Genomic DNA, 27153 nt, shown 5'->3' on the forward strand with positions numbered 1-27153 from the left:
TAGGAGGTGACCTGGGCTGAGTTGGTGTGACCTGGGCTGAGTTGGTGTGATATATAGGAGGTGACCTGGGCTGAGTTGGTGTGATATATAGGAGGTGACCTGGGCTGAGTCGGTGTGATATATAGGAGGTGACCTGGGCTGAGTTGGTGTGATATATAGGAGGTGACCTGGGCTGAGTCGGTGTGATATATAGGAGGTGACCTGGGCTGAGTTGGTGTGATATATAGGAGGTGACCTGGGCTGAGTCTGTGTGATATATAGGAGGTGACCTGGGCTGAGTCTGTGTGATATATAGGAGGTGACCTGGGCTGAGTCGGTGCTATATATAGGAGATGACCTGGGCTGAGTTGGTGTGATATATAGGAGTAAACCTGGGCTGAGTTGGTGTGATATATAGGAGGTAACCTGGGCTGAGTTGGTGTGATATTTAGGAGGTAACCTGGGCTGAGTTGGTGTGATATATAGGAGGTGACCTGGGCTGAGTTGGTCTGATATATAGGAGGTAACCTGGGCCGAGTTGGTGTGATATATAGGAGGTGACCTGGGCTGAGTTGGTGTGATATATAGGTGACCTGGGCTGAGTCGGTGTGATATATAGGTGACCTGGGCTGAGTTGGTGTGATATATAGGAGGTGACCTGGGCTGAGTTGGTGTGATATATAGGAGGTGACCTGGGCTGAGTTGGTGTGATATATAGGAGGTGACCTGGGCTGAGTTGGTGTGATATATAGGAGAGTTCCTGTAAAAATTACAAATTTACATCACCAATTCTGCTTCCCAAATGGCAACCTATTCCCTACATAGTGCACTACGCTATGGGCCCTGGCCAAAAGTAGTGAACTATATAGAGAATATGGTGTGATTTGGGACACACAGATAGTCTGAGTTTTCACACTGTAAGCATTACTAGGAAGTAAGGTGTTGTGTGGCACTCAGCTATTTCTACCAAAAATGGAAATATATCTTTTAACTTTATCTAATCGTATCTATATGTTATGTAATGTTATCTCATCTTTATGTCACATCATGTTATGTTATCTTTGTCTTATCTTCATGTTATCTCATCTTCATGTTATCTCATCTTCATGTTATCTCATCTTCATGTTATCTCATCTTCATGTTATCTCATCTTTATGTTATCTTTGTCTTATCTTCATGTTATCTCATCTTCATGTTATCTCATCTTCATGTTATCTCATCTTCATGTTATCTCATCTTCATGTTATCTCATCTTTATGTTATCTCATCTTTATGTTATCTCATCTTCATGTTATCTCATCTTCATGTTATCTCATCTTCATGTTATCTCATCTTCATGTTATCTCATCTTTATGTTATCTCATCTTCATGTTATCTCATCTTCATGTTATCTCATCTTTATGTTATCTTTGTCTTATCTTCATGTTATCTCATCTTCATGTTATCTCATCTTCATGTTATCTCATCTTCATGTTATCTCATCTTCATGTTATCTCATCTTTATGTTATCTCATCTTTATGTTATCTCATCTTCATGTTATCTCATCTTCATGTTATCTCATCTTCATGTTATCTCATCTTCATGTTATCTTATCTTTGTCTAATCTTCATGTTATCTTATCTTTGTTATTTTATCTTTACCGTATCTTATAGAATATAATGAAATATAATATTTTTATCATAGAATAGTAACCAGTTGTGGTTAGTCTTATAGTTAATGCTGATGATGTGGTGTAGGAACTACTAGTAACCAGCTGTGGTTCCAACCATGATGCACAGAAAGACACTCAGCTTTTCTCTCTTTTCTCCCCGCTCACTATTCCGCTCAGTACACACACTGCTTTCACTCAAAGGCTGCACCCAAATCCTTATATGGATCACTACCCTAAGGGCCCAGGTCTAAAGTAGTGCACTACCCCGATGGGCCTTGGTCTAAAGTAGTGCCCTACCCAGATGGGTCCTGGTCTAAAGTAGTGCACTACACTATGGAACCTCGTCTAAAGCAGTGCACTACCCCTTTGGGCCCTTTTCTAGAGTGGTGCACTACCCCTATGGGCCCTGGTCTAAAGTAGTGCACTAAATAGGGAATAGGGTGCCATTTGGAACATATCCACTTGTTCAACAGCCTCTTTTCTCTTTAACCTCAAACAACTTTGACAACAGCCTTAACAACGTTTTCAGGACCAATGCATCTACAGTACAATACAATCCTCCCTTTATTGATCTATTTGTACAGAAACTCTATATGTTGTGAGGTCCCAGTGGCCTTATGGGTGACGTGTAGAGAGGAACTGCATTGAAAAATATATATTAGTCGACGTAGAGTTGGTGTGATTTACAGGAGAGTTGTTTCTTGTAAAAATGGAAACTTTTCAACAACAATATTACGTCCCAAATGGCAAACTATTCCCTACACAGTGCACTACGCTTTGGGCCCTGGTCAAAAGTAGTGAACTATGTAGGGAACATGGTAAGATTTGGGATACAGTTTTTGCACTGTAAGCATTACTAGAAATTGAAGGTGTCTAGCAGCAATGTTATTTCCAAACCACAGTGAATTGTCTACCAAGGTAAAAGTGTCTCTGTGGCTGCTACACTTCCTGAATTCCCCACAGGAAGTATGATGCTGTGTAGCACTCAGCTATTTCTACCAAAATGAAACTATATCTCTTATCTTTATCTAATCTAATCTATCCTTTATGTCATGTCATTTTATCCTTTTCTAATCTAATCTATCCTTTATGTCATCTTATCTTTATGTCATGTCATCTTATCTTTATCTAATCTAATCTATTCTTAATGTCATGCCATCTTATCTTATCTTATCTAATCTATTATTTATGTCATCTTATCTTTATCTAATCTAATCTATTCTTTATGTCATGTCATCATATCTTTATGTCATGTCATCTTATCTTTATCTAATCTATTATTTATGTCATTTTATCTTTATCTAATCTAATCTATTCTTTATGTCATGTCGCCTTATCTTTATGTCATGTCATCTTATCTTTATCTAATCTATTCTTTATGTCATGTCGCCTTATCTTTATGTCATGTCATCTTATCTTTATCTAATCTATTCTTTATGTCATCTTATCTTTATCTAATCTAATCTATTCTTTATGTCATCTTATCTTTATCTAATCTAATCTATTCTTTGTCATGTCATCTTATCTTATCTTTATCTAATCTATTCTTTATGTCATCTTATCTTTATCTATTCTATTCTATTCTTTATGTCATGTCGTCTTATCTTATTTTTATGTCATGACATGTTATGTAATCTTATATTCACCTTTGTCTTATGTTATCTTATCTTTGTCATGCCATCTTATCTCTGTGTCATGTTATTTAATCTTATCTTCATTTATGTTATCTTATCTTATTGTTATCTTATCTTCACCTTTATATTTTGCTATCTTATCTTAATCTTATCTTTATCTTCATCTTTATCTTATGTTATCTTATCTTAATGTTATCTTATCTTTATCCTATGTTATCTTACCTTTATGCTATCTTATCATTTATGTTGTCTTATCTTTATGTTATCATTTATGTTGTCTTATCTTTATGTTGTCTTATCTTTGTTGTCTTATCTTTAACTTATCTTATCTTTATGTTATCATTTATGTTGTCTTATCTTTATGTTGTCTTATCTTTATGTTATCTTATCTTTATGCTGTCTTATCTTTACGTTGTCTTATCTTTATGTTATCTTATCTTTGTTATATTTTATGTTATCTTATCTTTATGTTATCATTTATGTTGTCTTATCTTTATGTTGTCTTATCTTTGTTATCATTTATGTTGTCTTATCTTTATGTTGTCTTATCTTTATGTTATCTTATCTTTATGTTGTCTTATCTTTATGTTGTCTTATCTTTATGTTGTCTTATCTTTATGCTGTCTTATCATTTATGTTGTCTTATCTTTATGCTGTCTTATCTTTATGTTATCTTATCTTTATGTTGTCTTATCTTTATGTTGTCTTATCTTTATGTTGTCTTATCTTTATGCTGTCTTATCATTTATGTTGTCTTATCTTTATGTTGTCTTATCTTTATGTTGTCTTATCTTTATGTTGTCTTATCTTTATGTTGTCTTATCATTTATGTTATCTTATCTTTATGTTGTCTTATCTTTATGTTGTCTTATCTTTATGCTGTCTTATCATTTATGTTGTCTTATCTTTATGTTGTCTTATCTTTATGTTGTCTTATCTTTATGTTGTCTTATCTTTATGTTGTCTTATCTTTATGTTGTCTTATCTTTATGTTGTCTTATCTTTATGTTGTCTTATCTTTATGTTGTCTTCTCTTTATGTTGTCTTCTCTTTATGTTGTCTTATCTTTATGTTGTCTTATCTTTATGTTGTCTTCTCTTTATGTTGTCTTATCTTTATGTTGTCTTCTCTTTATCCTATGTTATCTTTATATTTATCTTCTAGAATCAATTAAATACAATTTTTTGTATCATAGAATAATAGAAAACAATGGAATGGCAATACTTTATCAATGTTGTCATCCAAAATAGTTTGTCAAAATGTTTATTGGGATGGATTTGATCAACTCTGTACCAAAGGGATAGATGATCAATTGACAGAGAGAGATAAAAGTGTCCAACCACAAAGTGGATTACTTGTCATCGTACTGCTGATGTAACTGATACCCACGTAGGGCCTTTCTTCCAGTCAGTCAGTCACTGATTATAGAAGGAGAACTGTTTCCTCCAGTCAGTCAGTTCTGAGAGAAGGAGAAATGTTTCCTATTGGCTCTCAGGCTGACATAGTGACGTGTGTGTTGGTGGAGAGTATTTCCGTAAAGCAGTCTGTGGTTTGCTGCTGTCTGACTGAGTCTAACAGAATGATGTTCAGACAGTACAGGCAGGCTACCAGTGGCAGGCTACCAGTGGCAGGCTACCAGTGGCAGGCTACCAGTGGCAGGCTACCAGTGGCAGGCTACCAGTGGCAGGCTACCAGTGGCAGGATACCAGTAGCAGGATACCAGTGGCAGGATACCAGTGGCAGGGTACCAGTGGCAGGGTACCAGTGGCAGGATACCAGTGGCAGGAAACCAGTGGCAGGGTACCAGTGGCAGGGTACCAGTGGCAGGGTACCAGTGGCAGGAAACCAGTGGCAGGGTACCAGTGGCAGGGTACCAGTGGCAGGAAACCAGTGGCAGGGTACCAGTGGCAGGATACCAGTGGCAGGATACCAGTGGCAGGGTAACAGTGAGTATTGTCCTGTAGGTATGATATTGTCCTGTCAGTACAGTCCTGTAGGTATGATATTGTCCTGTCAGTACAGTCCTGTAGGTATGATATTGTCCTGTCAGTACAGTCCTGTAGGTATGATATTGTCCTGTCAGTACAGTCCTGTAGGTATGATATTGTCCTGTCAGTACAGTCCTGTGGGTATGATATTGTCCTGTCAGTACAGTCCTGTAGGTATGATATTGTCCTGTCAGTACAGTCCTGTAGGTATGATATTGTCCTGTCAGTACAGTCCTGTAGGTATGATATTGTCCTGTAGGTATGATATTGTCCTGTCAGTACAGTCCTGTAGGTATGATATTGTCCTGTCAGTACAGTCCTGTGGGTATGATATTGTCCTGTAGGTATGATATTGTCCTGTGGGTATGATATTGTCCTGTAGGTATGATATTGTCCTGTAGGTATGATATTGTCCTGTGGGTATGATATTGTCCTGTAGGTATGATATTGTCCTGTCAGTACAGTCCTGTGGGTATGATATTGTCCTGTCAGTATTGTCCTGTAGGTATGATATTGTCCTGTAGGTATGATATTGTCCTGTCAGTACAGTCCTGTAGGTATGATATTGTCCTGTCAGTACAGTCCTGTAGGTATGATATTGTCCTGTCAGTACAGTCCTGTAGGTATGATATTGTCCTGTCAGTACAGTCCTGTAGGTATGATATTGTCCTGTGGGTATGATATTGTCCTGTAGGTATGATATTGTCCTGTAGGTATGATATTGTCCTGTAGGTATGATATTGTCCTGTGGGTCTGATATTGTCCTGTAGGTATGATATTGTCCTGTCAGTACAGTCCTGTAGGTATGATATTGTCCTGTCAGTACAGTCCTGTGGGTATGATATTGTCCTGTCAGTACAGTCCTGTAGGTATGATATTGTCCTGTCAGTACAGTCCTGTAGGTATGATATTGTCCTGTCAGTACAGTCCTGTAGGTATGATATTGTCCTGTCAGTACAGTCCTGTAGGTATGATGTTGTCCTGTAGGTATGATATTGTCCTGTCAGTACAGTCCTGTAGGTATGATATTGTCCTGTAGGTATGGTATTGTCCTGTAGGTATGATATTGTCCTGTCAGTACAGTCCTGTAGGTATGATATTGTCCTGTAGGTATGATATTGTCCTGTGGGTATGATATTGTCCTGTCAGTACAGTCCTGTAGGTATGATATTGTCCTGTAGGTATGATATTGTCCTGTGGGTATGATATTGTCCTGTCAGTACAGTCCTGTAGGTATGATATTGTCCTGTAGGTATGATATTGTCCTGTCAGTACAGTCATGTAGGTATGATATTGTCCTGTCAGTACAGTCCTGTAGGTATGATATTGTCCTGTAGGTATGATATTGTCCTGTAGGTATGATATTGTCCTGTCAGTACAGTCCTGTAGGTATGATATTGTCCTGTAGATTCAGGAGTTACTGAATGAGTCAAATCAAATCAAATTCTATTGGTCACTTACACATGGTTAGCAGATGTTAATGTGAGTGTAGAGAAATGCTTGTGCTTCTAGTTCCAACCATGCAGTAATATCTAACAAGTAATCTAACAATTTCACAACAACTACCTTATACACTGGCAGGGTACCAGTGGCAGGAAACCAGTGGCAGGGTACCAGTGGCAGGGTACCAGTGGCAGGAAACCAGTGGCAGGGTACCAGTGGCAGGAAACCAGTGGCAGGGTACCAGTGGCAGGATACCAGTGGCAGGATACCAGTGGCAGGGTAACAGTGAGTATTGTCCTGTAGGTATGATATTGTCAAATCAAATCAAATTCTATTGGTCACTTACACATGGTTAGCAGATGTTAATGTGAGTGTAGAGAAATGCTTGTGCTTCTAGTTCCAACCATGCAGTAATATCTAACAAGTAATCTAACAATTTCACAACAACTACCTTATACACTGGCAGGGTACCAGTGGCAGGAAACCAGTGGCAGGGTACCAGTGGCAGGGTACCAGTGGCAGGAAACCAGTGGCAGGGTACCAGTGGCAGGAAACCAGTGGCAGGGTACCAGTGGCAGGATACCAGTGGCAGGATACCAGTGGCAGGGTAACAGTGAGTATTGTCCTGTAGGTATGATATTGTCCTGTCAGTACAGTCCTGTAGGTATGATATTGTCCTGTCAGTACAGTCCTGTAGGTATGATATTGTCCTGTCAGTACAGTCCTGTAGGTATGATATTGTCCTGTCAGTACAGTCCTGTAGGTATGATATTGTCCTGTGGGTATGATATTGTCCTGTCAGTACAGTCCTGTAGGTATGATATTGTCCTGTAGGTATGATATTGTCCTGTCAGTACAGTCCTGTAGGTATGATATTGTCCTGTCAGTACAGTCCTGTGGGTATGATATTGTCCTGTAGGTATGATATTGTCCTGTAGGTATGATATTGTCCTGTGGGTATGATATTGTCCTGTAGGTATGATATTGTCCTGTAGGTATGATATTGTCCTGTGGGTATGATATTGTCCTGTAGGTATGATATTGTCCTGTCAGTACAGTCCTGTGGGTATGATATTGTCCTGTCAGTATTGTCCTGTAGGTATGATATTGTCCTGTAGGTATGATATTGTCCTGTCAGTACAGTCCTGTAGGTATGATATTGTCCTGTCAGTACAGTCCTGTAGGTATGATATTGTCCTGTCAGTACAGTCCTGTAGGTATGATATTATCCTGTCAGTACAGTCCTGTAGGTATGATATTGTCCTGTGGGTATGATATTGTCCTGTAGGTATGATATTGTCCTGTAGGTATGATATTGTCCTGTAGGTATGATATTGTCCTGTGGGTCTGATATTGTCCTGTAGGTATGATATTGTCCTGTCAGTACAGTCCTGTAGGTATGATATTGTCCTGTCAGTACAGTCCTGTGGGTATGATATTGTCCTGTCAGTACAGTCCTGTAGGTATGATATTGTCCTGTCAGTACAGTCCTGTAGGTATGATATTGTCCTGTCAGTACAGTCCTGTAGGTATGATATTGTCCTGTCAGTACAGTCCTGTAGGTATGATATTGTCCTGTAGGTATGATATTGTCCTGTCAGTACAGTCCTGTAGGTATGATATTGTCCTGTAGGTATGGTATTGTCCTGTAGGTATGATATTGTCCTGTCAGTACAGTCCTGTAGGTATGATATTGTCCTGTAGGTATGATATTGTCCTGTGGGTATGATATTGTCCTGTCAGTACAGTCCTGTAGGTATGATATTGTCCTGTAGGTATGATATTGTCCTGTGGGTATGATATTGTCCTGTCAGTACAGTCCTGTAGGTATGATATTGTCCTGTAGGTATGATATTGTCCTGTCAGTACAGTCATGTAGGTATGATATTGTCCTGTCAGTACAGTCCTGTAGGTATGATATTGTCCTGTAGGTATGATATTGTCCTGTAGGTATGATATTGTCCTGTCAGTACAGTCCTGTAGGTATGATATTGTCCTGTAGATTCAGGAGTTACTGAATGAGTCAAATCAAATCAAATTCTATTGGTCACTTACACATGGTTAGCAGATGTTAATGTGAGTGTAGAGAAATGCTTGTGCTTCTAGTTCCAACCATGCAGTAATATCTAACAAGTAATCTAACAATTTCACAACAACTACCTTATACACACAAGTGTAAAGGAATGAATGAGTATGTACATATAAATATATGGATGAGCGACGGCCGAACGGCATAGGCAAGATGCAGTAGATGGTATAGAGTACAGTATATTCATATGAGATGAGTAATGTAGGATATGAGAACATTATATAAAGTGGCATTGTTTAAAGTGATTAACGTGGCTAGTGATACATTTATTACATCCAATTGTTCCATTATTAAAGTGGCTGGAGTTGAGTCAGTGTGTTGGCAGCAGCCACTCAATGTTAGTGGTGGCTGTTTAACAGTCTGATGGCCTTGAGATAGAAGCTGTTTTTCAGTTTCTCGGTCCCAGCTTTGATGCACCTGTACTGACCTCGCCTTCTGGATGATAGCGGGGTGAACAGGCAGTGGCTCGGGTGGTTGTTGCCCTTGTTGATCTTTTTGGCCTTCCTGTGACATCGGGTGGTGTAGGTGTCCTGGAGGGCAGGTAGTTTGCCCCCGGTGATGCGTTGTGCAGACCTCACTACCCTCTGGAGAGCCTTGCGGTTGTGGTCGGAGCAGTTGCCGTACCAGGCGGTGATACAGCCCGCCAGGATGCTCTCGATTGTGCATCTGTGAAGTTTGAGTGTTTTTGGTGACAAGCCAAATCTCTTCAGCCTCCTGAGGTTGAAGAGGCGTTGCTGCGCCTTCTTCACCACACTCTCTGTGTGGGTAGACCATTTCAGTTGGTCCGTGATGTGTACGCCGAGGAACTTAAAACTTCCACCTTCTCCACTGCTGTCCCGTCGATGTGGATAGGGGGGTGCTCCCTCTGCTGTTTGCTGAAGTCCACGATCATCTCCTTTGTTTTGTTGACATTGAGTGTGAGGTTGTTTTCCTGACACCACACTCCGAGGGCCCTCACCTCCTCCCTGTAGGCCGTCTCGTCATTGATGGTAATCAAATCAAATCAAATGTATTTATAAAGCCCTTCTTACATCAGCTGATATCTCAAGGTGCTGTACAGAAACCCAGCCTAAAACCCTAAACAACAAGCAATGCAGGTGTAGAAGCACGGTGGAAAGGCCAGAACCTAGGAAGAAACCTAGAGAGGAACCAGGCTATGAGGGGTGGCCAGTCCTCTTCTGGCTATGCCAGGTGGAGATAACAGAACATGGCCAAGATTTTCAAACGTTCATAGATGACCAGCATGGTCAAATAATAATAATCACAGTGGTTGTCGAGGGTCGAACAGGTCAGCACCTCAGGAGTAAATGTCAGTTGGCTTTTCAAATCATTCAGAGTATCTCTACTGCTCCTGCTTTCTCTAGAGAGTTGAAAACAGCAGGTCTGGGACAGGTAGCACGTCCGGTGAACAGGTCAGGGTTCCATAGCCGCAGGCAGAATAGTTGAAACTGGAGCAGCAGCACGGCCAGGTGGACTGGGGACAGCAAGGAGTCATCAGGCCAGGTAGTCCTGAGGCATGGTCCTAGGGCTCAGGTACTCCGAGAGAAGAGAAAGAAAGAAAGAAAGAAAGAAAGAAAGAAAGAAAGAAAGAAAGAAAGAAAGAAAGAAAGAAAGAAAGAAAGAAAGAAAGAAAGAGAGAAAGAGAGAAAGAAAGAGAATTAGAGAGAGCATACTTAAATTCACACAGGATTCACACAGGGGTTGGGAGACACTGTGGCCCCATCCGACGATACCCCCGGACAGGGCCAAACAGGCAGGATATAACCCCACCCACTTTGTCAAAGCACAGCCCCCACAGCACTAATCAAGCCAACCACTGTAGTGTCGTCTGCAAACTTGATGAATGAGTTGGATGCATGCATGGCCACGCAGTCATGGGTGAACAGGGAGTACAAGAGAGGGCTGAGAATGCACCCTTGTGGGGTTTCTCAGTGTTGAGAATCAGCGGGGTGGAGATGTTGTTTCCTACCTTCACCACCTGGGGGCGGCCCGTCAGAAAGTCCAGGACCCAGTTGCACAGGGTGGGGTCGAGATCCATGGTCTCGAGCTTAATGATGAGTTTGGAGGGTACTATGGTGTTGAATGCTGAGCTGTAGTCGATGAACAGCATTCTTACATAGGTATTCCTCTTGTCCAGATGGGTTAGGGCAGCGTGCAGTGTGGTTGAGATTGCATCGTCTGTGGACCTATTGGGGCGGTAAGCAAATTGGAGAGGGTCTAGGGTGTCAGGTAGGGTGGAGGTGATATGATCCTTGTCTAGTCTCTCAAAGCACTTCATGATGACTGAAGTGAGTGCTAGTCGTTTAGCTCAGTTACCTTAGCTTTCTTGGGAACAGGAACAATGTTGGCCCTCCTGAAGCATGAGGGAACAGCAGACTGGAATAGGGATTGATTGAATATGTCCAAAAACACATCAGCCAGCTGGTCTGCTCATGCTCTGAGGACGCGGCTGGGGATGCCGTCTGGGCCAGCAGCCTTGCGAGGGTTAACAAGTTTAAATGTTTTACTCACGTTGGCTGCTGTGAAGGAGAGTGCGCAGGTTTTGGTAGCGGGCTGTGTCGGTGACACTGTATTGTCCTCAAAGCGAGCGAAGAAGTTGTTTAGTTTGTCTGGGAGCATCTGGGTCTGCGACGGGGCTGGTTTTCTTTTTGTAGTCCGTGATTGACGGTAGACCCTGCCACATACCTCTTGTGTCTGAGCCGTTGAATTGCGACTCTACTTGATCTCTATACTGACGCTTAGCTTGTTTGATTGCCTTGCGGAGGGAATAGCGACACTGTTTGTATTGGTGACAAAATGACTAAATAGATAGTTAGCTTTAGCCCATCATGTACAGTATGTCACAGCACCTTTCATTTGACCTAAAGTGTTGTCACCTGTGGTTCACAGCCAGTAACACTCAGTTCCACATCCATGGTTCTTACCCAGGGTGCTATGAAAAGTGGAGAACTGTCAGTGTGCAGCATGTTGAACAGTGTTGGCCTCTGGGACCACAGTGTAAGGCTTGAGGTGCATTGCATGCCGTGTGCACCAGAACAGTAGCAGTAGCATGCTAGTTGATCTCAGGCAGCCCACCTAAACAAGGGTTGTGGTCTGTGAAAAAATGGGTTATTTTGTGGTTTGTGATCGGCATGGTCGTGTCAGAGGCCGACCCCTTCCAGGAACTCAAGCTGAGCCACACAGGCAGACGGTAGTGAGTGGGATGGAGGAGCTCAGGTCCTCAGCAGTACTCCGTTTCTAAACCATTTTATACACTATTAACTAAGCCTGTGCTGTCTCCTCAGAGGAGAGCTGCAGATTACTATGTAGGATAATGTATAGAATGGATCCATGACGTGACTTGTGTATCTATTACTGTATGTTGTGGAAATGGGTTCTATACTTCATACAACAGCACAATTAAAGACATCTACTGTTCTTCTTTAATCTGGTTCTATCTCTCCCTTAGTCTCTCTCTCTCTCTCTCTCTCTCTCTCTCTCTCTCTCTCTCTGTCTCTCTCTCTCTGTCTCTCTCTCTCTCTCTGTCTCTCTCTCTCTCTCTGTCTCTCTCTCTCTGTCTCTCTCTGTCTCTCTCTCTCTCTCTCTCTCTCCCTCACTCTCTCTCTCTCCCTCTCTCTGTCTCTCTCTCTCTCCCTCACTCTCACACTCTCTCACATTCTCTCACACTCTCTCTCTCTCTCTCTCACACTCTCTCACACTCTCTCACACTCTCTCACACTCACTCTCACACTCTCTCTCTCACACTCTCTCTCACACTCTCTCTCACACTCTCTCTCTCACTCTCTCTCTCACTCTCTCTCTCACTCTCTCTCTCACACTCTCTCTCTTTCTTTCTGTCTCTCGCTTTGTCCCTCTTTGTCTTTCATTCTCTCCCTCCACATTTCAAATCAGTGTTATAGAATATTACCACTAGGGGGAGTAAATCCAAACAAATGAGACACCTTTTAGTTTCACATGGTTGAATACCAGTATATTAATAATGAGTCTATAAGCTTATAGTTTCACATGGTTGAAGACCAGTATATTAATAATGAGTCTATAAGCTTTTAGTTTCACATGGTTGAAGACCAGTAGATTCAGGCTGAAATCTGAGCACTACTTTCTCACAGGATACGTTCCAAATGGCACCTTATACCCTACAGAGTGCACTACTTTGACCTGGGGAGTTCTGAGATACTGGAACACATGAGAAAGAAAAATCTACTTTAATGGAGCATGTTTATCAGATACAGAGATCAACATATTATGAGTGGTGTGTATTCGTGGATGCCAAGGGAAGCCAGGCTTCCTCGAATATATACCTAAAAACATTTTAAATAATAATCTCTTTCGTCTCTCTGTGTTTTTTTAAAATCATTTTATCACAGATTCGCAAGTGGCTAAATCTCACCGGAGAAATCATCTGAGCGCGGGGAAACAGCGCCCCCCTCTGTCTGAGTATGTGAAGCACATGTATCTGATGCTGTCTGGTCAAAAGGAGTACAACATGTTGCCGCCGTAGTGTTTGATTGATAAATGCCAGCAAGCGTTTGGCCTCCCTTAATAAAAAAATATATATAAAGGAATTAGCCAATCAGTGTTGAGCTGAACTACTAATCAAATCAAATCAAATCAAATGTATTTATATAGCCCTTCGTACATCAGCTGATATCTCAAAGTGCTGTACAGAAACCCAGCCTAAAACCCCAAACAGCAAGCAATGCAGGTGTAGAAGCACGGTGGCTAGGAAAAACTCCCTAGAAAGGCCAATACCTAGGAAGAAACCTAGAGAGGAACCAGGCTATGTGGGGTGGCCAGTCCTCTTCTGGCTGTGCCGGGTGGAGATTATAACAGAACATGGCCAAGATGTTCAAATGTTCATAAATGACCAGCATGGTCGAATAATAATAAGGCAGAACAGTTGAAACTGGAGCAGCAGCACAGTCAGGTGGAAGTTGAAACTGGAGCAGCAGCATGGCCAGGTGGACTGGGGACAGCAAGGAGTCATCATGTCAGGTAGTCCTGGGGCATGGTCCTAGGGCTCAGGTCAGTTGAAACTGGAACAGCAGCATGGCCAGGTGGACTAGGGACAGCAAGGAGTCATCATGTCAGGTAGTCCTGGGGCATGGTCCTAGGGCTCAGGTCCTCCGAGAGAGAGAAAGAAAGAGAGAAGGAGAGAATTAGAGAACGCACACTTAGATTCACACAGGACACCGAATAGGACAGGAGAAGTACTCCAGATATAACAAACTGACCCCAGCCCCCCGACACATAAACTACTGCAGCATAAATACTGGAGGACGAGACAGGAGGGGTCAGGAGACACTGTGGCCCCATCCGAGGACACCCCTGGACAGGGCCAAACAGTTGAGCTGAACTCAACTGTGGGTTGTCCTAGCGCAGTAAAACTCCCCCCAAGAGAGGCTAGTTTGGATTTGGCTTCACACCGATCAAATCACATCCAAGGCAAAACTTCATCATTGTCAGAAAAAAGTGTCTGTTTCTGGCCTGCTTGTGTTGATGTCCTGCAGTAGGTAGCTTGTGTTGATGTCCTGCAGTAGCTAGCTTGTGTTGATGTCCTGCTGTAACTAGCTTGTGTTGATGTCCTGCAGTAGCTAGCTTGTGTTGATGTCCTGCTGTAGCTAGCTTGTGTTGATGTCCTGCAGTAACTAGCTTGTGTTGATGTCCTGCAGTAGCTAGCTTGTGTTGATGTCCTGCAGTAACTAGCTTGTGTTGATGTCCTGCAGTAGCTAGCTTGTGTTGATGTCCTGCTGTAGCTAGCTTGTGTTGATGTCCTGCAGTAACTAGCTTGTGTTGATGTCCTGCAGTAACTAGCTTGTGTTGATGTCCTGCAGTAACTAGCTTGTGTTGATGTCCTGCAGTAACTAGCTTGTGTTGATGTCCTGCTGTAGCTAGCTTGTGTTGATGTCCTGCTGTAGCTAGCTTGCTAAATCATACCTTTCCTAGGCCATGGATGGAGATGGGGATTTGGACTTGTGGTTTTGACTTAATTCTCTGTACATTACAATGACTATGACGGCGATTCTGATCTAACCATGAATTAATATAATGTGCCACTGTCCTGAGACGATTGAAGTTTAATTTGTAGCCTAGATGTAGCCTGATAGACTCATGTTAACTAGCTAGCTAACTTAGCTGCTTGAGCTGTAGGTGAAGGTCCCAGTTGTTATTATTCAGGGACAAACCCACATTATTAATGTGAATAGTGAACACAGTAAAGGGCTTTGTATTGAGAACTCCGTTGGTTATGTTAAGAACATTAGACTGAACTCCTTCAGCAGATTGACTTCAACATGAGGAGCAGTAGAAGACACGGGTCAAGTATGTCTGGCCCAGGAAGCAGTAGAAGAGTCGGGTCAAGTATGTCTGGCCCAGGAAGCAGTAGAAGAGACGGGTCAAGTATGTCTGCCCCAGCAAGCTGTAGAAGAGACGGGTCAAGTATGTCTGGCCCAGGAAGCAGTAGAAGAGACGGGTCAAGTATGTCTGGCACGGGAAGCAGTGGAAGACACGGGTCAAGCATGCCTGGCCCAGAAAGCAGTAGAAGAGACGGGTCAAGTATGTCTGGCCCAGAAAGCTGTAGAAGAGATGGGTCAAGTATGTCTGGCCCAGGAAGCAGTAGAAGAGACGGGTCAAGTATGTCTGCCCCAGCAAGCTGTAGAAGAGACGGGTCAAGCATGTCTGGCCCAGGAAGCAGTAGAAGAGACGGGTCAAGCATGTCTGACCCAGCAAGCTGTAGAAGAGACGGGTCAAGCATGTCTGGCCCAAGAAGCTGTAGAAGACACAGGTCAAGCATGTCTGGCCCAGCAAGCTGTAGAAGACACGGGTCAAGCATGTCTGGTCCAGGAAGCTGTAGAAGACACGGGTCAAGCATGTCTGGCCCAGAAAGCAGTAGAAGAGACGGGTCAAGTATGTCTGGCCCAGAAAGCTGTAGAAGAGATGGGTCAAGTATGTCTGGCCCAGGAAGCAGTAGAAGAGACGGGTCAAGTATGTCTGCCCCAGCAAGCTGTAGAAGAGACGGGTCAAGCATGTCTGCCCCAGCAAGCTGTAGAAGAGATGGGTCAAGTATGTCTGCCCCAGCAAGCTGTAGAAGAGATGGGTCAAGTATGTCTGCCCCAGCAAGCTGTAGAAGAGACGGGTCAAGTATGTCTGGCCCAGGAAGCAGTAGAAGAGACGGGTCAAGTATGTCTGGCCCAGGAAGCAGTAGAAGAGACGGGTCAAGTATGTCTGCCCCAGCAAGCTGTAGAAGAGACGGGTCAAGTATGTCTGCCCCAGCAAGCTGTAGAAGAGACGGGTCAAGTATGTCTGGCCCAGGAAGCCGTAGAAGAGACGGGTCAAGCATGTCTGGCCCAGGAAGCCGTAAAAGACACGGGTCAAGCACGTCTGGCCCAGGAAGCCTTAGAAGACACGGGTCAAGCATGTCTGGCCCAGGAAGCTGTAGAAGACACGGGTCAAGCATGTCTGGCCCAGCAAGCTGTAGAAGACACGGGTCAAGCATGTCTGGCCCAGCAAGCCGTAGAAGACACGGGTCAAGCATGTCTGGCCCAGCAAGCCGTAGAAGACACGGGTCAAGCATGTGTGGCCCAGCAAGCCGTAGAAGACACGGGTCAAGCATGTCTGGCCCAGCAAGCTGTAGAAGAGACGGGTCAAGCATGTCTGGCCCAGCAAGCTGTAGAAGACACGGGTCAAGCATGTCTGGCCCAGCAAGCCGTAGAAGAGACGGGTCAAGCATGTCTGGCCCAGCAAGCTGTAGAAGACACGGGTCAAGCATGTCTGGCCCAGCAAGCTGTAGAAGACATGGGTCACGCATGTGTCATTGATGTGATCTAGCCGCTGTCCTGTATTAATTTAAGTATGCTCTCTCTAATTCTCTCTTTCTCTCTTTCTTTCTCTCTCTCGGAGGACCTGAGCCCTAGGACCATGTCTCAGGACTACCTGACATGATTACTCCTTGCTGTCCCCAGTCCACCTGGCCGTGCTGCTGCTCCAGTTTCAACTGTTCTGCCTGTGATTATTATTATTTGACCATGCTGGTCATTTATGAACATTTGAACATCTTGGCCATGTTCTGTTATAATCTCCACCCGGCACAGCCAGAAGAGGACCTGCCACCCCACATAGCCTGGTTCCTCTCTAGGTTTCTTCCTAGGTTTTGGCCTTTCTAGGGAGTTTTTCCTAGCCACAGTGCTTCTACACCTGCATTGCTTGCTGTTTGGGGTTTTAGGCTGGTTTTCTGTACAGCACTTTGAGATATCAGCTGATGTACGAAGGGCTTTATAAATACATTTGATTTGATTTGATTTGCATGTCTGGCCCAGCAAGCTGTAGAAGACCCGGGTCAAGCATGTCTGGCCCCAGCAAGCAGTAGAAGAGACCATTTACAGTATCAGGTAAGTCTATGATTGAACAGTACTGTTCTTTAGAGATGAGCTTGTGTCATGAACAGTCTTCTCAGAGTTGTCCTTATTGCTGCGGTTTCCCCTTTCAGATAAACGGACTGCTGCAGTAACATGGTGGTAAAATGTATCAGTTATTGACATTTTGTCTGTTATTGTCACGTTCTGACCTTAGTTCCTTTGTTATGTCTTTTAGTATTGGTCAGGGCGTGAGTTGGGTGGGTTGTCTATGTTCTTTTTTCTATGATTTGGGATTTCTGTGTTTTCTGTGTTGTCAATCAGAGGCAGCTGTCAATCGTTGTCCCTGATTGAGAACCATACTTAGGTAGCCTGGTTTCACTTTTGAGTTGTGGGTGATTTATTTTCTGTTGTGTTTTGGTTCACCGGTCAGGACTGTTCGTTTTGTTGTTTTGTTGTTTTGTTGTTTTGTTGTTTTGTTGTTTTGTTCAGCGTTCAGTATTTCTTATTAAAACCAGATGAACACTGACATTTAATTCATTCAATTGCTCTGTTTAGCCCTTTTAAACCTCTAGATTCAATCTACCACTCAGCCTCTGTGTTAAAACCTCTAGATTCAGTCTACCGCTCAGACTCTGTGTTAAAACCTCTAGATTCAGTCTACCGCTCAGACTCTGTGTTAAAACCCATAGATTCAGTCTACCGCTCAGCCTCTGTGTTAAAACCTCTAGATTCAGTCTACCGCTCTGCCTCTGTGTTAAAACCCATAGATTCAGTCTACCACTCAGCCTTTGTTTCATAACTGGTAATAATTAACGTACGTTCCACGGGTCTCCTCTGAGTTAAGACTGGTTGTTCTAGAGCAGTGGTTCCCAAACTTTTTATAGTCCCGTACCCCTTCAAACATTCAAACATTCAACCTCTAGCTGCGTACCCCCTCTAGCACCAGGGTCAGCTGTACCCCCTCTAGCACCAGGGTCAGCTGTACCCCCTCTAGCACCAGGGTCAGCTGTACCCCCTCTAGCACCAGGGTCAGCTGTACCCCCTCTAGCACCAGGGTCAGCTGTACCCCCTCTAGCACCAGGGTCAGCTGTACCCCCTCTAGCACCAGGGTCAGCTGTACCCCCTCTAGCACCAGGGTCAGCTGTACCCCCTCTACCACCAGGGTCAGCACACTCTCAAATGTTGTTTTTTGCCATCATTATAAGCCTGCCACACACACACACTATACGATACATTTATTAAACATAAGAATGAGTGTGAGTTTTTGTCACAACCCGGCTCGTGGGAACTGAGCTCTTATAGGACCAGGGCACAAATAATAATATAATAATTATCAATCATTTTGATCTTTATTTAACCATGTTACATAACTCACCACGGGTTAATGAGAAGGGTGTGAATAACTCACCACGGGTTAATGAGAAGGGTGTGAATAACTCACCACGGGTTAATGAGAAGGGTGTGAATAACTCACCACGGGTTAATGAGAAGGGTGTGAATAACTCACCACGGGTTAATGAGAAGGGTGTGAATAACTCACCACGGGTTAATGAGAAGGGTGTGAATAACTCACCACGGGTTAATGAGAAGGGTGTGAATAACTCACCATGGGTTAATGAGAAGGGTGTGAATAACTCACCACGGGTTAATGAGAAGGGTGTGAATAACTCACAACGGGTTAATGAGAAGGGTGTGAATAACTCACCACGGGTTAATGAGAAGGGTGTGAATAACTCACCACGGGTTAATGAGAAGGGTGTGAATAACTCACCACGGGTTAATGAGAAGGGTGTGCTTGAAAGGATGCACATAAGGATGCAATGTTGGGTTGTACTGGAGAGAGATCTCATTCTTAAATCATTTTCCACACACAGTCTGTTCCTGTATTTATTTTTCATGCTAGTGAGGGCCGAGAATCCACTCTCACATAGGTACATGGTTGCAAATGGCATCCGTGTCTTAACAGCGTGATTTGCCAAGGCAGGATACTTTGAGCGCAGCCCTATCCAGAAATCTGGCAGTGGCTTCTGATTAAATTAAGTTTTCAAAGAACCGCTTGTTGCAATTTCGATGAGGCTCTCTTATTCAGATATCAGTAGGTGGACTGGAGGCAGGGCATGAAAGAGATAACGAATCCAGTTGTTTGTGTCATCCGTTTCGGGAAAGTACCTGCGTAATTGCGCACCCAACTCACTCAGGTGCTTAGCTATATCACATTTGATATTGTCCGTTACCTTGAGTTCATTTGCACTCAAAAATCCTACGATGATGGAAAGACCTGTGTGTTGTCCTTGTTAATGCAGACAGAGAAGAGCTCCAACTTCTTAATCATAGCCTCAATTTTGTCCCGCACATTGAATATAGTTGCGGAGAGTAATCCTAGATTCAGATCTTTCAGGCAAGAGAAAACATCACCCAGACAGGCCAGTCGTGTGAGAAACTCGTCATCGTGCTAGAGGTCAGACAAGTGAAAATGATGGTCAGTAAAGATCATGTTAAGCTTGTCTCTCAATTTAAAAAAAAAATGTGTCAATACTTTACCCCTTGATAACCAGCTCTTGCTGCCAAAGGCATTCCTTTGAGCCTCTCGGTGTCACGGATCCCTCCAGAACTGTTGATTACACACCTGGTGCCCAGTTCCCCACTGATAAATGTAAATGTGCCCTTTGTTTCCCCATTGGGCTGTCAATTATTGTTCTGTTGTCCGTTGGTTGTGTGAGTACCTGTGCTGTGTTTGTTTTGGCTCTCGTGCTGCGTGTTGTGCGTTTGTGTTTTCGGGTCTCGCCCCGTTGTATGTATTCGAGCTACTCCTCGCTCTTTTGTTTGGGTCTCAACCCTGTGTTTTGTATTCGTGTTTGTATGGTCTTCGTCTCCGTGCCTTTATATGCTTGCTGTAATTTGGTGCAAATAAAACAAACTATTACGCATTCCTGCGCCTGTCTCCCGATCCTTATACCAGCGTGACACTCGGTGGAAGCTGCAGTGTTACCCAAGTGGCGTCGGGAGCAACTGCTACCACTCCACTATGTCTCCCTGTTATGGCTTCTGCACCATCAGTACAGATACCAACACATCTTGACCACCAAAGTCCATTTGATGTCACAAAGCTGTCCAGTATTTTTTAAATGTCCTCTCCTGTTGTCCTGGTTTCCAGTGGTTTTCAGAAGAGGATGTCTTCCTTAATTGACCCTCAAATTAAAGTAGCGGACATATACCAGGAGCTGTGCCAGGCCTGTTGACTCATCCAGCTGTAACGCATATAATTCACTGGCTTGTATGCAAAGCAGTAATTGTTTCAAAACATCTTCTGCCATGTCACTGATGCATCATGAAACCGTGTTGTTTGATGAAGACATTGTCTGTATAGTTTTTTGGGGACTTTTCCCCCAGCATTGTTCCAGCCATATCCATGGCAGCAGGAAGAATTAAGTCCTCCACAATAGTATGGGGTTTGCCTGTCCTAGCCAGTCGGTAGCTCACCATATAAGACGCTTCTAGCCCCTTCTTATTAATGGTATCTGTTGCCATTATACATGTCTTACTACTCGAAAGTCGTCTTAATTCTCGCTCAAAACTCCTGTGGCTTATTTTTCAAATTAGCATGTTTTGTTTCTAAATGTCTGCGCAAGAGTGAAGGTTTCATCGAGTTGTGAGATAATACTTTTGCACATATAACACACTTGTGGCTGAGGAAAGGCACTATTCCCAACATAAGTGAACCCCAAATCAATGTAGTTCTCATCATATTTGCGCCTATACGATGGTCCAACGTCCCAGTCTGTTGTTCGGTGCTTTCCTGGGTAAGGGGGCAGTAGCTCGTCGGCTGCATCAGATTTACAACTGTCAGTGCCCATGCTAGCTGAGCTAACAACAAATGTAGAATTACTGATGCTAGCTGGGCTAACAACAAATGTAGAATTACTGATGCTAGCTGGGTTAACAACAAATGTAGAATTACCGATACAAGCATTGGATGCGCTCGTGGAAGCAGAACAACTTGTGTCGTTGACAGGTGCAGGTGTAGTACTGCTGGTAGTAGCAGTATGATGTCCTAGTAGTAGTAGCAGTACTACCAGTAGAGCTGGTATGTGTCTCCATGGACGCGGGCCTTAGTTTGTTTTTTTTACAATTATCCATTTTCGAGCAAACGAAATGAGCAGCAGCTTCGTTTGACTACAAATGGACCATTAGTGGAATTGCCACGAGAGAGTAAAGGTTCAAATGATTGGATATTCCTTATTTGACATTGTGTTATTTCGCTGAACACTAGATGGTTTCATTTTATTTTGGCCAGTGAAACGAGGCTACTCAGTCGATAGAGAGAGAACTCACTCAAATGTATTGTCCTGTTGGAAAATATAAATGGACTGTTTGAAAATGTGAAGAATTTAATCAAAATAAAATTTTAATTGTGAATCACATTTTTATTTGGTGTACCCCCAGGATGTTCCAGCATCCTAAACCACCCGAGGAGAAAACTCACGCAATCATTCCAAATATGAATTAACTGGGCACAACATCCACAACCTTCGCCATCACTTCTCTTTTTGACGAATGTCTGATTCCACATGTCATTCATTTAGGAACACACGCGTATTTATATTATGTCATGTTTTTGTTCATAAACCATCTTCCCTTTTTTTTACTGTTATGTTATTTTTGTGTATATTTCTGTATAGTTTTGAGTTCGGTGTAATGAAGTTGACCTGGTTAACCCAGGTAGGGAAGCTGGGGAGGGAGAATGTCCGAGAAAGGAACCACAATGACGTCTCCTCCACCAAGGCCTTCATAAATACTGTCCCTACCAGGTAGAAAACATGACAAACTACCAAACCAACCCGCAAGGTAAGCAGCCTAATCTGCGATCTTGGTTGTAGTATTACAACAGGTCTCTCTTACAAAATAGATTTATGATCACTTGTAGCGTGTAGTCTATAGGATTAGATAAGGCTGACCTAAATCAAAACAAGTTATCTGACTGTAATTTATTCTTTCCAGGTGAACTGTGATATTTTCGCATTATTATTCAAACTGAAGAAAGGCAAATCTCCCGGAGCCAATATGAAGTTCAGCACGATCCAACTCGTAGCCGCTGTGGTAGTGGTGATGAGCGTCTGTCTGCTGCGCGAATCCGTGGCGCACTCCATCCATCGCCCGCTCAGCGCCCCCCTGCACAGCGCGGATACCGACACCATGGTACAGCAGGTGGCTCAACATGTAAGTTACATGATCATATTTCATATTCCATAATGGCTTATAATTGTAGGACTAAACTAAATATATTATATTTGTAGAACTAGTAGCCTATTATTTAGTCCATTTATTCGGGTTTATTTAATTATGATTATGACTTTAAAAAGCCTAATAATGCCATTCCTGTCTGTTTCAACAGGCGCAAAATTCTGACATCGATACTGACACTAAACTGATGCCAGACATCGATACTAAAAAGGTATGTCTATTAAACCAATGAGTAATGTCATGTTAATCCATGTCTAGCCTACATTATTTTACAGCTTGGTGTGAAATGGTATTTAGTTTAGTGTTGTATTTTCTATTTCTACCACCTGATGCAGCTGTAGGCAATACTAATCATATCATACTAATGAATTGATGCCTTTGAACTGAACTTTGAACTGATGTCTCCAATGGCAGAACCACAGAGACATCTGCTGCCTGCATGCTAACATCCTGGACTTCTACCTGAGTAACATCCTGACCACTAAGGAGAAGCATCATCCTAAACTCCCTGCCCTGAAGGAAGACCTGGCCCGAGTCAGCAGAGACCTGAAGGAACACGGCTGTGTAAGTCTCTGTCATCTGCTTCACCTACACTCCTTTGTTTCATCCCCTTCTCTCTTCATCCATTCGTTACCTTTTCAACACCTTCCAATGTGTCTCTGTCTCCCTCTTCCTCTTTCTCTCTCTCTTCCTCTTCCTCCTCTCTCTTCCTCACTCTTCCTCTCTCCTCTCTCTCTTAGTCAGAGATCTTAAGTGTGATATTGTGTAGAGATGGTGTTTATATCAGAGAAAGTGACTGATTTTCTCTCTTTCTTCAAGGCTATTAAACACTACAATGACCACCACCACAGCATTGCTTTCCGCAAGAAGTTGTCCGAGGTAATTCTCCAGGATATCCTGTTCAGACTTGATCATTTTCATACTTGTCACAAAGAAACACGATAAACAAAGTTATGAACAAGAGTTAATGCATTAATCAAAGTGGAAATGAATCCATTGAACATTTGATTGAATGTGATCTTTGTCTAAAACCTCCATTGTTTTTGGTTTGTTGTTTCAGATGGAGGAGGGGAAAGGGATCAAGAAAGCCATTGGAGAGATTGACATCCTCTTCACCTTCCTGAAAGACTTCTGTGTGCACGCCTAGATCCAACATCATCCTATATCACCACATAGAGATGTACGCCTAGATCCAACATCATCCTATATCACCACATAGAGATGTACGCCTAGATCCAACATCATCCTATATCACCACATAGAGATGTACGCCTAGATCCAACATCATCCTATATCATCACATAGAGATGTACGCCTAGATCCAACATCATCCTATATCACCACATAGAGATGTACGCCTAGATCCAACATCATCCTATATCATCACATAGAGATGTACGCCTAGATCCAACATCATCCTATATCATCACATAGAGATGTACGCCTAGATCCAACATCATCCTATATCATCACATAGAGATGTACGCCTAGATCCAACATCATCCTATATCATCACATAGAGATGTACATCTAGATCCAACATCATCCTATATCATCACATAGAGATGTACATCTAGATCCAACATCATCCTATATCATCACATAGAGAAGTACATCTAGATCCAACATCATCCTATATCATCACATAGAGAAGTACATCTAGATCCAACACATCCTATATCATCACATAGAGATGTACATCTAGGTTTTAGTCATGCTATGTTTCTGTACCTGATATCCTATAAGGATATTGTGTGTTATATTTGTATTCATTTTGCATTGCTTATTTATTATTGATCTATTTATTGTTGTTACTAAGCAACATGCAAACTGGTGAAATGTATTTCAAATGCATCCTGATTCTGTTGACATCAGATGTGCAGGGTCTTGATCATTTCATATGTAGCCCCATGGTGGCCCTTACTTTCTACATCTTGTGCTGGACACAATAATAATACTATATTTATTCAATATATTTAAACAGAGAATTTATTCCATTTTTAAGTTATTATCATTTGTTTTAATGATTATGAAATGTTTAAGTTATTATTACATCTATTGAGCAAATATGTATTTTGCTATAAAGTGATTGTATTTATATAGGAAGTGAATGCAGCTGTCTGTAACATGGGGAAATGTATTGGATTTACCACAGTGTTTGTAACCTAAGATTCCTAAAATAAAACACTTTTCAAAAACACATTCTTCTTGTAAAATATATTATTGTCTTTACACAGTGTTACGTTATAGACTTAGACATAGGTAGTTACAGTGTACGTTATAGACTTAGACAGCTGTAGTTACAGTGTTACGTTATAGACTTAGACAGAGGTAGTTACAGTGTACGTTATAGACTTAGACAGAGGTAGTTACAGTGTACGTTATAGACTTAGACAGAGGTAGTTACAGTGTTACGTTATAGACTTAGACAGAGGTAGTTACAGTGTACGTTATAGACTTAGACAGAGGTAGTTACAGTGTACGTTATAGACTTAGACATAGGTAGTTACAGTGTACGTTATAGACTTAGACAGCAGTAGTTACAGTGTTACGTTATAGACTTAGACAGAGGTAGTTACAGTGTACGTTATAGACTTAGACAGCAGTAGTTACAGTGTTACGTTATAGACTTAGACAGCAGTAGTTACAGTGTACGTTATAGACTTAGACAGAGGTAGTTACAGTGTACGTTATAGACTTAGACAGCAGTAGTTACAGTGTTACGTTATAGACTTAGACAGCAGTAGTTATAGTGTACGTTATAGACTTAGACAGAGGTAGTTAGTGTACGTTATAGACTTAGACAGAGGTAGTTAGTGTACGTTATAGACTTAGACAGCAGTAGTTACAGTGTACGTTATAGACTTAGACAGAGGTAGTTACAGTGTACGTTATAGACTTAGACAGCAGTAGTTACAGTGTACGTTATAGACTTAGACAGAGGTAGTTACAGTGTTACGTTATAGACTTAGACAGAGGTAGTTACAGTGTTACGTTATAGACTTAGACAGAGGTAGTTACAGTGTTACGTTATAGACTTAGACAGAGGTAGTTACAGTGTTACGTTATAGACTTAGACAGAGGTAGTTACAGTGTACGTTATAGACTTAGACAGAGGTAGTTACAGTGTACGTTATAGACTTAGACAGCAGTAGTTACAGTGTTACGTTATAGACTTAGACAGAGGTAGTTACAGTGTACGTTATAGACTTAGACAGAGGTAGTTACAGTGTTACGTTATAGACTTAGACAGAGGTAGTTACAGTGTACGTTATAGACTTAGACAGAGGTAGTTAGTGTACGTTATAGACTTAGACAGAGGTAGTTAGTGTACGTTATAGACTTAGACAGAGGTAGTTACAGTGTTACGTTATAGACTTAGACAGCAGTAGTTACAGTGTACGTTATAGACTTAGACAGCAGTAGTTAAAGTGTTACGTTATAGACTTAGACAGCAGTAGTTACAGTGTACGTTATAGACTTAGACAGAGGTAGTTAGTGTACGTTATAGACTTAGACAGCAGTAGTTACAGTGTACGTTATAGACTTAGACAGCAGTAGTTACAGTGTTACGTTATAGACTTAGACAGCAGTAGTTACAGTGTACGTTATAGACTTAGACAGAGGTAGTTAGTGTACGTTATAGACTTAGACAGCAGTAGTTACAGTGTACGTTATAGACTTAGACAGCAGTAGTTACAGTGTACGTTATAGACTTAGACAGAGGTAGTTACAGTGTTACGTTATAGACTTAGACAGAGGTAGTTACAGTGTTACGTTATAGACTTAGACAGCAGTAGTTACAGTGTACGTTATAGACTTAGACAGCAGTAGTTACAGTGTACGTTATAGACTTAGACAGAGGTAGTTACAGTGTACGTTATAGACTTAGACAGAGGTAGTTACAGTGTTACGTTATAGACTTAGACAGCAGTAGTTACAGTGTACGTTATAGACTTAGACAGAGGTAGTTAGTGTACGTTATAGACTTAGACAGAGGTAGTTACAGTGTACGTTATAGACTTAGACAGAGGTAGTTACAGTGTTACGTTATAGACTTAGACAGCAGTAGTTACAGTGTACGTTATAGACTTAGACAGAGGTAGTTAGTGTACGTTATAGACTTAGACAGAGGTAGTTAGTGTACGTTATAGACTTAGACAGAGGTAGTTAGTGTACGTTATAGACTTAGACAGAGGTAGTTAGTGTACGTTATAGACTTAGACAGAGGTAGTTAGTGTACGTTATAGACTTAGACAGAGGTAGTTACAGTATTACGTTATAGACTTAGACAGAGGTAGTTACAGTGTACGTTATAGACTTAGACAGAGGTAGTTAGTGTACGTTATAGACTTAGACAGAGGTAGTTAGTGTACGTTATAGACTTAGACAGAGGTAGTTACAGTGTACGTTATAGACTTAGACAGAGGTAGTTAGTGTACGTTATAGACTTAGACAGAGGTAGTTACAGTGTTACGTTATAGACTTAGACAGAGGTAGTTACAGTGTACGTTATAGACTTAGACAGAGGTAGTTACAGTGTACGTTATAGACTTAGACAGCAGTAGTTACAGTGTACGTTATAGACTTAGACAGCAGTAGTTACAGTGTACGTTATAGACTTAGACAGCAGTAGTTACAGTGTACGTTATAGACTTAGACAGAGGTAGTTACAGTGTTACGTTATAGACTTAGACAGCAGTAGTTACAGTGTACGTTATAGACTTAGACAGAGGTAGTTACAGTGTACGTTATAGACTTAGACAGCTGTAG

This window comes from Oncorhynchus kisutch, unplaced genomic scaffold (assembly GCF_002021735.2).
Source record: "Oncorhynchus kisutch isolate 150728-3 unplaced genomic scaffold, Okis_V2 Okis09a-Okis19a_hom, whole genome shotgun sequence".
In the NCBI taxonomy this organism is placed as follows: Eukaryota; Metazoa; Chordata; class Actinopteri; order Salmoniformes; family Salmonidae; genus Oncorhynchus; species Oncorhynchus kisutch.